General features: G+C 47.3%; 1 protein-coding gene across 6 annotated transcripts in view; it reads left to right on the top strand.

Moving 5' to 3' along the window:
• The first annotated feature begins 6,721 nt into the window (after window positions 1-6,721).
• ZER1 (zyg-11 related cell cycle regulator) overlaps window positions 6,722-12,215 on the top strand; it is a 29,062-nt gene continuing 23,568 nt past the window's right edge. For 3 of the 6 annotated variants that reach the window (XM_029203072.1, XM_029203068.1, XM_029203073.1), the window contains exon 1: window positions 6,722-6,850. The gene's annotated coding sequence lies outside the window, so the exon portion shown is untranslated. Of the gene's footprint in view, window positions 6,851-6,887; window positions 7,205-10,532; window positions 10,849-12,215 lie in introns of those variants that run through there. The other 3 variants (XM_029203070.1, XM_029203069.1, XM_029203071.1) reach the window with 3 other exon arrangements.

The raw sequence follows: 12,215 nt of genomic DNA, 5'->3' as shown, positions 1-12,215 counted from the left end.
CAACAGGACAGGAATTTTTTCCAGGTTAAAAAAAAAAATACCACCAGCCCTTTGAAAGATTGATTAGAAAGACAGGGAAAAACACAAACAACGTGTTAAGAAAAAAAGACAGTTGGCTATCATTCGGAAAAAAATAAAGGTCTGTTCTTATCTGACATCTGACAGGAAAGTAAATTCTGAATGAATTAAAGCTCTGCAAGGGAAAAATCCTATGGGATTAGAAAAAAAATATATAGAAAAATGTTTAGAATCTTGGAGAAGGAAGACATAAGGCCCAGAAGCCATGAAATATAAGACAGATATATAACTACCTAAAATTTTCAGTCTCTAAATGGTAAAGGAAAAGACAAGCATCAACAGGGGAAAATATATGTACCCTTTATGATAAAGGGTTAATCTCCCTAATGTATAGAGAGTTCTTAAATCAACAAGAAAAAGACAAACACCCCAAGAAGAAGAAGAAAAAAAAAAAGCATTCAGTCATTCAAGAAATGTATTGAGTGCCTATGACGTGCCAGGTATGTCCTAGGTATTGGGAATTTAGTAGTGAATAAAAGACAAAAATCTCTGCCTTCGAAGCATTGACATTTTAGTGAGGGGAGTTAGACATTAAATAAGGTAAATAAGTAAACTAAATGGTACATCAGATGGTGATAAATTCCGACAGGGGAAAATAAAACAGGAGTGGGCAGCGGGAGGGGCTGCAATTTTACATAGGGGGTCAGGAAAACTGCTCTGAGGTGATGTCTAAGCAAACACCTGAAGGAGGTAAGACAGCAAAGCTTATAAGCAGGCACTTCAAAGAAGAAATGAGACTTCCCTGGTGGTGCAGTGGGTAAGAAGCCGCCTGCCAATGCAGGGGACACGGGTTTGAGCCCTGGTCCGGGAAGATCCCCCATGCAGCGGAGCAACTAAACCTGTGCGCCACAACTACTGAGCCTGCGCTCTAGAGCCCACGAGCCACAACTACTGAGCCTGCGTGTCACAACTACTGAAGCCTGCGTGCCTAGAGTCTGTGCTCCACAACAAGAGAAGCCACTGCAATGAGAGGCCCGCGCACCGCAACGAAGAGTAGCCCCTGCTCGTCACAACTAGAGAAAGCCCGCGTGCAGCAACGCAGACCCAATGCAGCCAAAAATAAATAAATAAATTTATTTTTTAAAAAAAGAAGAAATAAAAATGTCTCGCTAGAACCTGAAATAACAATCAATTGGACTAATACTCAGAGGAATATGAATTGAACAACCATACTGTGCCTCTTGGTCTGGGAAAAGTCATCAGTATTTATTGCACCTACCATCACTAGGTTGTAGAGAAACAGACTTCTCTCAAACAGCTTTAAAGAGAGTTAACCTGTACAGACTTTTCACAGAGCAATTTGACAAGCACTAATAAAAATTTTTTAACTTTATATATTGAAATATTATAGGTTCTCCTCAGTGGTTTCTTTTTTATTTTTCTTCTTTTTTTTTTTTTTTGGCTGTGCTGCGCGGCTTGCGGGATCTTAGTTCCCCAATCAAGGATTGAACTCGGGTCTTCAGCAGTGAAAGCATGGAGTCCTAACCCCTGCACTGGCAGGGAATCCGCTGGTTCCTTTTTTTTTTTTTTTTTTTTTTTTTGGTACGTGGGCCTCTCACTGTTGTGGCCTCTCCCGTTGCGGAGCACAGACTCCGGACGCGCAGGCTCAGCAGCCATGGCGCACGGGCCCACCCGCTCCGCGGCATGTGGGACCTTCCCGGACCGGGGCACGAACCCGCATCCCCTGCATCGGCAGGCGGACTCTCAACCACTGCGCCACTAGGGAAGCCCCCTATTATTTATTTTTAATTGCTTTTCTTGATCTCATATCCAGAAATCTTGCTAAACTCAATCATTAGTTTGAGGACTTCCCTGCCGCGGAGCAACTAAGCCTGTGTGCCACTAGTGCTGAGCCTGCGCTCTAGAGCCCGCGTGCCACAATTACTGAAGCCCGGGCGCCTAGAGCCTGTGCTCTGCAATAAACAGAAGCCACTGCAATGAGAAGCCTGCGCACGGCAAATTTATAAAAAAACAAACAAAAAAAAATGAATTCAGTTTATTCTGTATTTATTCTGTTGAAAATTCTGTTAAAAATTTTGCATCTATATTCACAAGGGATATTGGTCTATAGTTTTATATTCTTGTCATGTCTTTGTCTATCTTTGGTATCAGGGTAATGATGGCCTCATAAAATGAGTAGGAATGTCTTCCCTCCCCTTCAATTTTATGGAAGTTGTGTAGAACTGGTATTATTTGGTATATTTACCCCTTAAGTGTCTGGTAGAATTTATGAGAGATTTTTTAAAATTTTTTTAAAATTTATTTTATTGAAGTGTAGTTGATTTACAATGTTGTGTTAATTTCTGGTGTACACCAAAGTGATTCAGTTACACACACACACACACACACATATATATATATACATTCTTTTTCATATTCTTTTTAACAGTGACAATCTTTTTTTTTTCGGTACCCGGGCCTCTCACTGTTGTGGCCTCTCCCGTTGCGGAGCACAGGCTCCGGACGCGCAGGCTCAGCGTCCATGGCTCACGGGCCCAGCCGCTCGGCGGCATGTGGGATCTTCCCGGACCGGGGCACGAACCTGTGTCCCCTGCATCGGCAGGCGGACTCTCAACCACTGTGCCATCAGGGAAGCCCTCATATTCTTTTTTTAATGTTTATTTTTTATTTAATTTTTCTTATTAGTCATCCATTTTATACACATCAGTGTATACATGTCAATCCCAATCGCCCAATTCATCACAGCACCACCTCCACCCCCCCGCCGCTTTCCCCCCGTGGCGTCCATACATTTGTTCTCTACATCTGTGTCTCAATTTCTGCTCTTCAAACCGGTTCATCTGTACCATTTTCTAGGTTCCACATATATGCGTTAATATATGATATTTGTTTTTCTTTCTGACTTACTTCACTCTGTATGACATTCTCTAGATCCATCCACATCTCTACAAATGACCCAATTTTGTTCCTTTTTATGGCTGAGTAATATTCCATTGTATATATGTACCACATCTTCTTTATCCATTCATCTGTCAATGGGCATTTAGGTTGCTTCCATGACCTGGCTATTGTAAATAGTGCTGCAATGAACATTGGGGTGCATGTGTCTTTTTGAATTATGGTTTTCTCTGGGTATATGCCCAGTAGTGGGATTGCTGGATCATATGGTAATTCAACTTTTAGTTTTATAAGGAACCTCCATACTGTTCTCCACAGTGGCTGTATCAATTTACATGCCCACCAGCAGTGCAAGAGGGTTCCCTTTTCTCCACACCCTCTCCAGCATTTGTTGTTTGTAGATTTTCTGATGATGCCCATTCTAACTGGTTTGAGGTGATACCTCATTGTAGTTTTGATTTGCATTTCTCTAGTAATTAGTGATGTTGAGCAGCTTTTCATGTGCTTCTTGGCCATCTGTATGTCTTCTTTGGAGAAATGTCTATTTAGGTCTTCTGCCTAAATTTGTCAACCAAATTCCACCAATAAGAAGATTGTGCAATTACTGGAATACAATGCAACCATTCTAAAGAATTAAACAGGATTATATGATCTGACATAAAAAGTGATAAAAATATGTCCCAGAACAATTTGTATAGTATGATCCTATTTATGTTGTTAAATCCATCCTGCATTATGAGTGTACATATACACGTTTATAAATGCATTTTTAACACCTTTATTGGGATATAATTCACATACCGTTTTTTTTTCTTTTTTTTCTTTTCTTTTTTTTTTGGTCTTCATTGCTGCATGCTGGCTTTCTCTAGTTGTGCTGAGCGGGGGCTACTCTTTGTTGTGATGCGTGGGCTTCTCATTGCAGTGGCTTCCCTTGTTGGGGAGCATGGGCTTTAGGCATGCGGGCTCAGTAGTTGTGGCTCACAGGCTCTAGAGCGCAGGCTCAGTAGTTGTGGCGCACGGGCTTAGTTGCTCCACAGAATGTGGGATCTTCCCGGACCAGGGCTCAAACCTGTGTTCCCTGCATTGGCAGGCAGATTCTTAACCACTGCGACACCAGGCAAGCCCCACATATACAATACATTTAGAGCATACGTTTAAAGTGAACAATTCACTGTTTCTCAGAATATCCACAGAGCTGTACATATACAACTATCATCCATCAACCGTGCGATGATCATCACCATCTAATTTTAGATCATTTTCATCACCCCAAAAAGAAACCCTGTACCCATTAGCAGTAATTCCTTTCTCCCCCACCCCCTCAGCCCTAGGCAACCACTAATCTACTTTCTGTCTCTATAGATTTGTGTATTCTGGACATAGGAATATAATCATAAATGTATCATCTTTTGTGACTGGTATCTTTCATTTACCATGTTTCCAAGTCCCATGCATATTGTAGCATATATCACTACTTCATTCCTTTTTCTCACCAAATAATATTCCATCGTATGACTATATTATTCCATATCATATTCATTCACCAGTTGAAGGACATTTGGGTTATTTCTACTTCTTGTCTATTATGAATAATGATGCTGTGACAATTTTTTCTTGGGTATATACTTAGAAGTGGAATTGCAAGGTTATATGATAACTCTATGTTTAACTTTTTTGAAGAACTGCCAAACTGTTTTCCAAAGCTGCTGCACCATTTTAAGTTCCCATCGGCAGCGTAGGAGGGTTCCCATTTCTCCACATCCTGGCCAATACTTGTTATTGTCTATCTCTTTGATTGTATCCATCCTAGGATATGAAGTTGTATCTCTTTGAGGTTTTGATTTACATTTTCCTGATGACTAATGATGTCGAGTATATTTTCGTGTGCTTCTTGGCCATTTGCGTATCTTCTTTGGAGAAATGTCTAGTCAGCTCTTTTGCCTATTTTACATTAGGTTACTTGTCTTTTTATTATTTAGTCATAAATTCTTTATATAGTCTGGATTACTAGTTCTTTACCAGATATGTGATTTGCAAATATCTTCTCCCATTCTGTGAGTTGTGTTTTCACTTTCTTGATGGTGCCCTTTGAAGCACAAAAGTTTTTAATTTTTTTTTTTTTTTGCGGTACGCCGGCCTCTCACTGTTGTGGCCTCTCCCGTTGCGGAGCACAGGCTCCGGACGTGCAGACTCAGCGGCCATGGCTCACGGGCCCAGCCGCTCCGCGGCATGTGGGATCTTCCCAGACGGGGCACGAACCCGTGTCCCCTGCATTGGCAGGCGGACTCTCAACCACTGCGCCACCAGGGAAGCCCAAAAGTTTTAAATTTTGATGAAATCCAGTTTGTCTATTTTTTTCTCTTGTGCTTTTGCTTTTGGTGTCATATCTAAGAAACCATTGCCTAACCCTAAATCACAAAGACTTATGCCTTTATTTTCTCCTAAGAATTTTATAGTTTTAGCTCTTACATATGCATGCATATTTTTAAAGGACTAAGGGGATACTCACCAAACTGCTAAAGAGTGGTGCCCTCTGGGGAAGGGAATGAAATTGGGGTTGGGTTAGGGTTTGAATGGGACTTTTCATTTTTTCCACCCTATATTTCTGTAATGTTTAGATTTTTTATTTAAACAAGCACATTTTGTTTTGAGAATTCAAAATCAAAAGGCTTTTTAAAGGATTCAAAATTGCACAAACATGCTTACACATAGTTAAAGACTAAAAGATAACTGTGCAGAACGAAAACATCCACAAAAGTAGTTATTAGGAGGGTCGTGTCAAGAAAGGGTTCGTCAAGAAAACAGCATCTAAACTGAGACCAGAAGGACGAGGATATAGATGGGAGCAAGAAAAGTGTTTAGTAGGGAAGAAATTATTTGAGCCTATGGAAGAGAAGAGGATCATTAAAAGAACCAAAATTGCTTTAAACTGTCTGAATTGGAGAATGAAAGCGTGGGGGGGGGGCAAATAAGGGAAGAGGGTGGGGAGAGAGACGGGGGACAGATCATCCTTGTCTACCTTAAGGGTTATAAGCAGCGGGGTGCTCTGATCAGATTTATTGGTTTTGGAAAATTCACCGTCGAACTGTGGAGAGAATGAGGGGAGGGAGCCGGGAGTTCTGTTAGGAGGCTGTTGCAGAAATCCAGAGGAGAAATGATGGTGGACAGAGTCGGGCACTACTGGCGGAGGAGGGGAGGGGCTGGTTTGAGAGATCCTTAGGACTTGGCGACTGGAAGACGAGCTAAGGGAAACGCAGGGGCCAAGGCCGACTCCCCATTTCCCAGGTGACAGCCGAGTTGCCTGGAGGGCGCATTAACTAGCTGGAGAAGTAGCAGCGCGTTTCGGGGGGAAGATGGTGACCGCTTTTGGACGCGTGGGTGCGAGCTACCTGCGGATAAGCCAGGGATAGATGTTCAATAGGGCGCTGGATGTAGGGGCTGGCGCTGGAGGCATGTCCGTGCTGACGAGGAAGGTGGAGTCAGTCCGCCCTTAATCATTCCCTGGACTCCGGGAAACCGCAAGGCAGAGCGGGCCCGGAAGCCGGTGTCACCGAGCGGGTCCTCCCCAGCTCCCCCAGTCCAGCGAGAGCCCGTGAGAAGCGCGCTGAGCACTGGGGCGGGGACCAACCGCTCCCTCCTCCAACCGCAGACCCAGCCGGTGTCCGGGAGAAGAGCCGTCGCGGGGCTCCGGAACCTTCGGCCGCCGCCGCCCTCGTTCGCCGCGGGACCCGTCGGGGGAACCCGTTAGCTGTTGCTAAGGGGCGGCCCCGGAAGTGACGCGCCCCGGGTTTGTTGACAGCGGAGGCGGCGGCAGCTGCAGGCTGCGAGCCGTAGGAGCCGGATCGGGGGAGGGGCCGGGCCCCGGAGCCAGCACCCGGCGTCCCTCAGCCCCGCCCGCCGCCCTAAGGGCAAGGTAATGGCCTCGGAGTCCCCCCGGCGCGACCCCCATCCCGCCCCCGGCTCCTGTCCCTGGGATCCCAAGCTCCACCCCTCCGACCCTCGTCTTCCGCAGACCCCGGCCCTAGCCTGACTAGATCCCATGCCTCCCCAGCATCTCCCGGGCCGCATCCTCCGCTCCTCCTCGCCGAGGAAGCATCCCGTCCGCTCCCGGGGCCAAGGGACATCTCTGCGTCCTCCCCCCTTCCCTTCTTGCCTCCGGTGCCTCACCATCGCCGCTGCAACCATTTGCAAAGGTCCATCTCGGCCAGTGGTGGGAGGACTCCGTTCTCTACCTCTGCTGCCAGGTCTGAGAAACATGCCTTTAAAAGTGAGCACCCTTCCTCCAGAAAGAAAATGACGCCTTGTCTCATGCCCCTACAAAATGGGGGATAGATGCAGGGCTGAAAGAGGCAGCCTCTGCCCCTCCTACCTGTTGGATGAGCTTAAGTTTCCCCAAAGCAGTGCTTGAAAGCTCAGGGATGACAAGGCGCGGGGAAATCCAACAGGGTGGCAAAGGGATGGGGTGGTAGCAAATCTAAGGGCCAAGGGAGCCTGATAGGTGAGTTGAAAGTGAAACTGACTGCTGGCTGCTATAGCTCTGTGGGTGGAACTTGACTTGGCTGCTTTTTGGCCCAAGGAGTCCAAGACTTCCAGTCTTTGTGCCTGTCAGCACATTTGATTTTTAAATCAGAGGGGGAATGCCTGATGCCTCCATGGAAAAATCACCCCATATGATCTTTCCCACAGAATGTTTCTCTTCAGGGTTCAAACTGGTTAGAATGAGCATTGAGGACAGCTTTGAAAAGGGTCACAGGAGAGTGTACTTAGGGCAGGAGGTGGTTGCCAGTGGTGAGGGGGTCTCTCTGTTTCAGTTCACTAGTTCATTCAGCAAATCAGAAATATATGTAAGGTGGAGAAAAATATATGTAGGGTGGAGAAAAATAGAGCAGGAAGGGCCACGGTAAGGGCCAGAGAGTGGGGTTGCCCTTTTTATAGAGGGTGGTCAGAGAAGGGCTCTAATAAGGTGATATCTGAGCAAAGACCTGAAGGGAGGGAGGGAGCAAGCCATGCAGCAAGCGCAAAGGTCCTGAGGTAGTATATCTGATGATTTTAAAAACCAGCAGGAGGACAATAGGGCTGGAGCAGAGTGAAGGAGAGGAAGAGTGGTTGACAAGGAAATCAGAGAAGAGTAGGGGCCAGATATTGGTGGGGAGGATGTCAGGGGCTGTTCATGTGATGCAGGGTCACAGGGTGTCTAATGGGGCACCGTTTCAGAACTGTATTAATCTGAAGTGTCTGGTGTTCAGAGAAAACATGTTCTAGATGACAAATGGACATTGTGCTCTGGCCTGGCATTGTAAGTACCCTTTCTCCACCTTTATAATGGCCACTGATGGAATAAATTTTAAAAGGGCAGCCACAGAACACTGTAGTTAAATCTGGTCATGCCACTTACTTTTTGGTTGTGAGAACTTGGGCAAGTCAAGCAGCCAAGTCAAGTTCCACCCACAGAGCTATAGTAGCCAGCAGTCAGTTTCACTTTCAACTCACCTTTTCCCACCTCAACGTCCGCATCTGTAAAATAGGGTTGTTGGGCTAAATGAGAGGTCATGCACTGAAGCGCTTAGTGCATTATTTAGCACATATTAAATCCTCAGGACGTTGCAGGTATGCCGATGGCAATGACAATGGTGAGGAGATATTTGCATGTGTCTACCTCAAAGCCTTTCTTTTTAGCACCAGCTGATATGTCACCAGCTGTTGGCTGCCTCCCTGAACTAGTAGAATTTTGGAGAACAGCGGGGGAGACAAAGTGGAAACTTGCTGTCACCCCTCAGTGGGAACAGTGGTTGCACATCACTGTCATGGTGGCTTGGTCCTGTCTTTTTTCACACCAGTGGAAGGTTATGGGGCCTTTTTTTTTTTTAAAAGAGCAAGCAAATCCCTATTCTGCCATATAATATAGGCTAAATGGTGGTGTTGAAATAAATATGACATGGAGATGGGCTGGGTAGGGCAGTGTATGTTGGCTCTACTTGTGTGGTTGGATTGCGTGTGGCGGATTTGCTGGAGACTGTTGATCCTAGATGTGCCCAGCAGAGGCTGAGACTTTGCAGCATGCCTTATAGGGAGTGGAACAATGGTTGCTCTCTCTCCTCAACCCCCAAGCCTGGACTGTGTCATCAGGCCTGGGTCATAAGCTGAGCAGGGCAGCTGGGCCAGTGGATTTGAAAATGAAAAGTCAGAGCACACCAATGCCAAGAGCCAGGGTGCTGGAGCCGGTTGTTGTGGGTAAAAGCGCGGACTAGTCATCTGGGGAGCTGGGTTCAGGCCCGGCTCTGCTATGGTTCACTGTGTGAACTTGGGCAAGTCCTATCCCCTGTCTGTGCCTCAGTTTTCCTATCTCTACACTAACTGAAGGCTACTGGGAGGATGAAAGAACTCGGTGCATCCTAAAGCTCTCTACAAAGGTTAAAAACAGTTCTTGTTATGATTAGCACCACCAGGATTCTGCGACTTATTTTGGGGCAGAAGGCTTCAGTACCTCAGCTGTTCTTGACCCCCGAAATGCGAGTTCAGAGACCCCTGTTGGATCATTTACTTTGAGACAAACATCCTATATCTGGTTCAATCCCTGAAGCTGATTTTCCAGCTTCAGAAATGAGCAGAAGGATCTCTCCAAGCATTATTCTTAGGAAATCACTCCATAATTATTCATTACCACCTTCTTGCCATTATTTCATGGCATCTGCTCAGCAGCCCCATGTGGTAGGTTTGCAACCCATTGACAGATAAGGACCCTGATGAATATTGAGGCTGGTAAATATTGCCTGGGAACCTCATGGAGCTGAGGCTCCTTCACCCGCAACCAACCAGTCATGCACTCACTGTGTCATGGAGACCCCATGGGTCACACTAGGTCTCGTCCTCAGGAAGCTTCTAGTCCTGTGGTCAAAAAATGATATATGCCTGTAGAATAGTTACCAGTGATGCCCGATCATCTATGCTCAGGGCCCAGGACCCTCCAGGTTGTAAGCAGGCAAAGGCTCATGCCGCAGAAGGGAGACCTGAGGCTTGGAGAAACAGTTCCTGCTCATAGCATAATGGTGGAGAGAGCCAGGCACTTACTGGGGGACTTGGGCACATCAATGCACATATTTGAACCATAGTTTCTTCATCTGGAAAACAAAATAGTATGTCCTTATAGGTTATTTGTGGCTTCAATGAAAACATGCATGGAAAGCTCAGAATTCTGGGTCTCAAACTAATGAATACATGTTTACATACTGATAGGTACATATAGACCCTTGTACATGTACATAGTCTGTGGCCGGTCACGTCACCACTGAGTCTCAGCTGCCTCATCTGTAAGTTGTCGATTATAATTCCTGCCTCGTGTAGTTGTTGGGAGAATTAAGTGAGTTAATGCATGTGGAGTACTTAGCAGAGTCCTTGGAATACGGTGCTCAGTATGGCTGTGATCACTGTTTGACTGCCAGCCTGGAGCCCAGGTATCCCCAAGGCCCTCTGCCTCCAAGTGGCACCAGTGAGGGGTGATGCGCATTCCCCCTCATATCTTCTTAATGTAACCCACCCTGCAGATTAGTCTATGCAGGTCAGTGACCCCCCCGGGATGCCCTCAGATCCTCAACTGCACCCCTCCCCCAGGGGGCCCCTGGCACTTGCCTTGGCTCCCTTCACATCAGCCTCCCACCCCCAGTATCTGGCCTGTGATCCACTCCCTCCTGGAAAGCTTCCAGCCTCTGTAAATAGGATATTTGTTTGGGTTTTCCCCCCAGCTCCTGGGTTAATATTTCACAGGGTGGGTGCCGCTCCAAGGCTCAGAGCTTCTGGCTCCCTCAGCCAACAGAGAGGCTGAGGGTCAGGACACTGGTGGGGTCCCGTGCTCCCTCCTCTGGACCTCACATTCTCTTCCCCCTACACTGGATGGACAGAAGACTGGATGGTTTGGTGAGAAGCATGGCTTTGCTTTAGGTTTGGATTGTGTCCCACTCTTGTTACTTGTGTGATTTTATTTATTTATTTATTTTTGGCTGTGTTGGGTCTTCACTGCTGAGCGTGGGCTTTCTCTAGTTGCGGCGAGTAAGGGCTACTTTTCGTTGCGGTGTGTAGGCTTCTCATTGCGGTGGCTTCTTTTGTTGCGGAGCACGGGCTCTAGGCACGCGGGCTTCAGTAGTTGTGGCACGCGGGCTCAGTAGTTGTGGCTCGTGGGCTCTAGAGCACAGGCTCAGCAGTTGTGGCGCACGGGCTTAGTTGCTCCGCAGCACGTGGGATCTTCCCAGACCAGGGCTCGAACCCGTGTCTCCTGCATTGGCAGGCGGATTCTTAACCACTGCACCACCAGGGAAGTCCCTAGTTGTGTGATTTTAGACAAGCCTCAGTGTCTTCGTCAGAAAACGGGGTAACAATCTCTACCTCACGGTTTTTTAGTGTGATAACTCAGGCAAGAACAAACCTTTATTCTGTTACATGCCAGGCACAGGCCGGGCCCTGAGGATCCAGGAGTGTGGAAGCGGAAAGTGTTCTTGTCCTCCTGGAGCTTGTGGGCTGGGGGAGGGGTCGTTAGACAGATTGTTATATAAATGATGAATTAGCCGCAAGCACAGGATCCTAGGCAATGTCGTCTGTTGGTTAAGTTAGAGACTATATGAAATAAACCCCTTAAGGAGCTCAGACTGGAAGCAACCAGCTTGGAGGTGGCCGCTGCTATTCGCTCTCCACTGCTCCCCACCCCCCAGGATGTCATAGCTCATGGTGGATCCAGGCAAGAGACGGGATGGAGAAAGACACAGGGTTCTTCTTAATGTGTGCTCTTCTGTCATAATCAGAGTTCCCTCCATCTCCCGTTGCCAGAATCCCAGATGGCTGGTGCCTGCCACAAGAATGAGAAACCCTAGGGGCTGGGCATGGGGTGGGTAGAGATGGCCACCTCTGGCTGGTGCCAGGCTATAGCTGGAAGGGGCCCAAGTGGCAGGGTGCTCCGGCCCCCAGGCCTCCAGCCTTGGTGCCAAGACAGATGGCTCCTTCCTCCTCCAGCTCACGCCAGCCCCCTGCAGCGGGGTCAGCACTGCAAAAAGGTGGTTAGCAGATCTGTGCCATCTGCCCGGGTTATCTTTTGGAGGCTTTTGGTGATCTTGGCGTGACAAGGTGGTGTTTCTTCCACCTGGGGAGCAGGGTTAGGGCAGAGTGGCTACCTGGGTGACTGAGCTCATCCTGCAGAAAGGGCAAAGCCCCTGGCGGCTCTCTCATCCAGAGTGGTGAGGGTTCCACTGTGGCCACTGGGTGCCCAGCACTGTCCTGGGCATGGTGGGCAGGGG

The sequence above is a fragment of the Monodon monoceros genome, unplaced genomic scaffold (genome assembly GCF_005190385.1).
Source record: "Monodon monoceros isolate NGI ecotype Baffin Bay Population unplaced genomic scaffold, NGI_Narwhal_1 Super_Scaffold_5, whole genome shotgun sequence".
NCBI classification, from domain to species: domain Eukaryota; kingdom Metazoa; phylum Chordata; class Mammalia; order Artiodactyla; family Monodontidae; genus Monodon; species Monodon monoceros.
The sequence above is the reverse complement of the archived record's forward strand: the minus strand, read 5'-3'. Positions and strand labels throughout refer to the sequence as shown.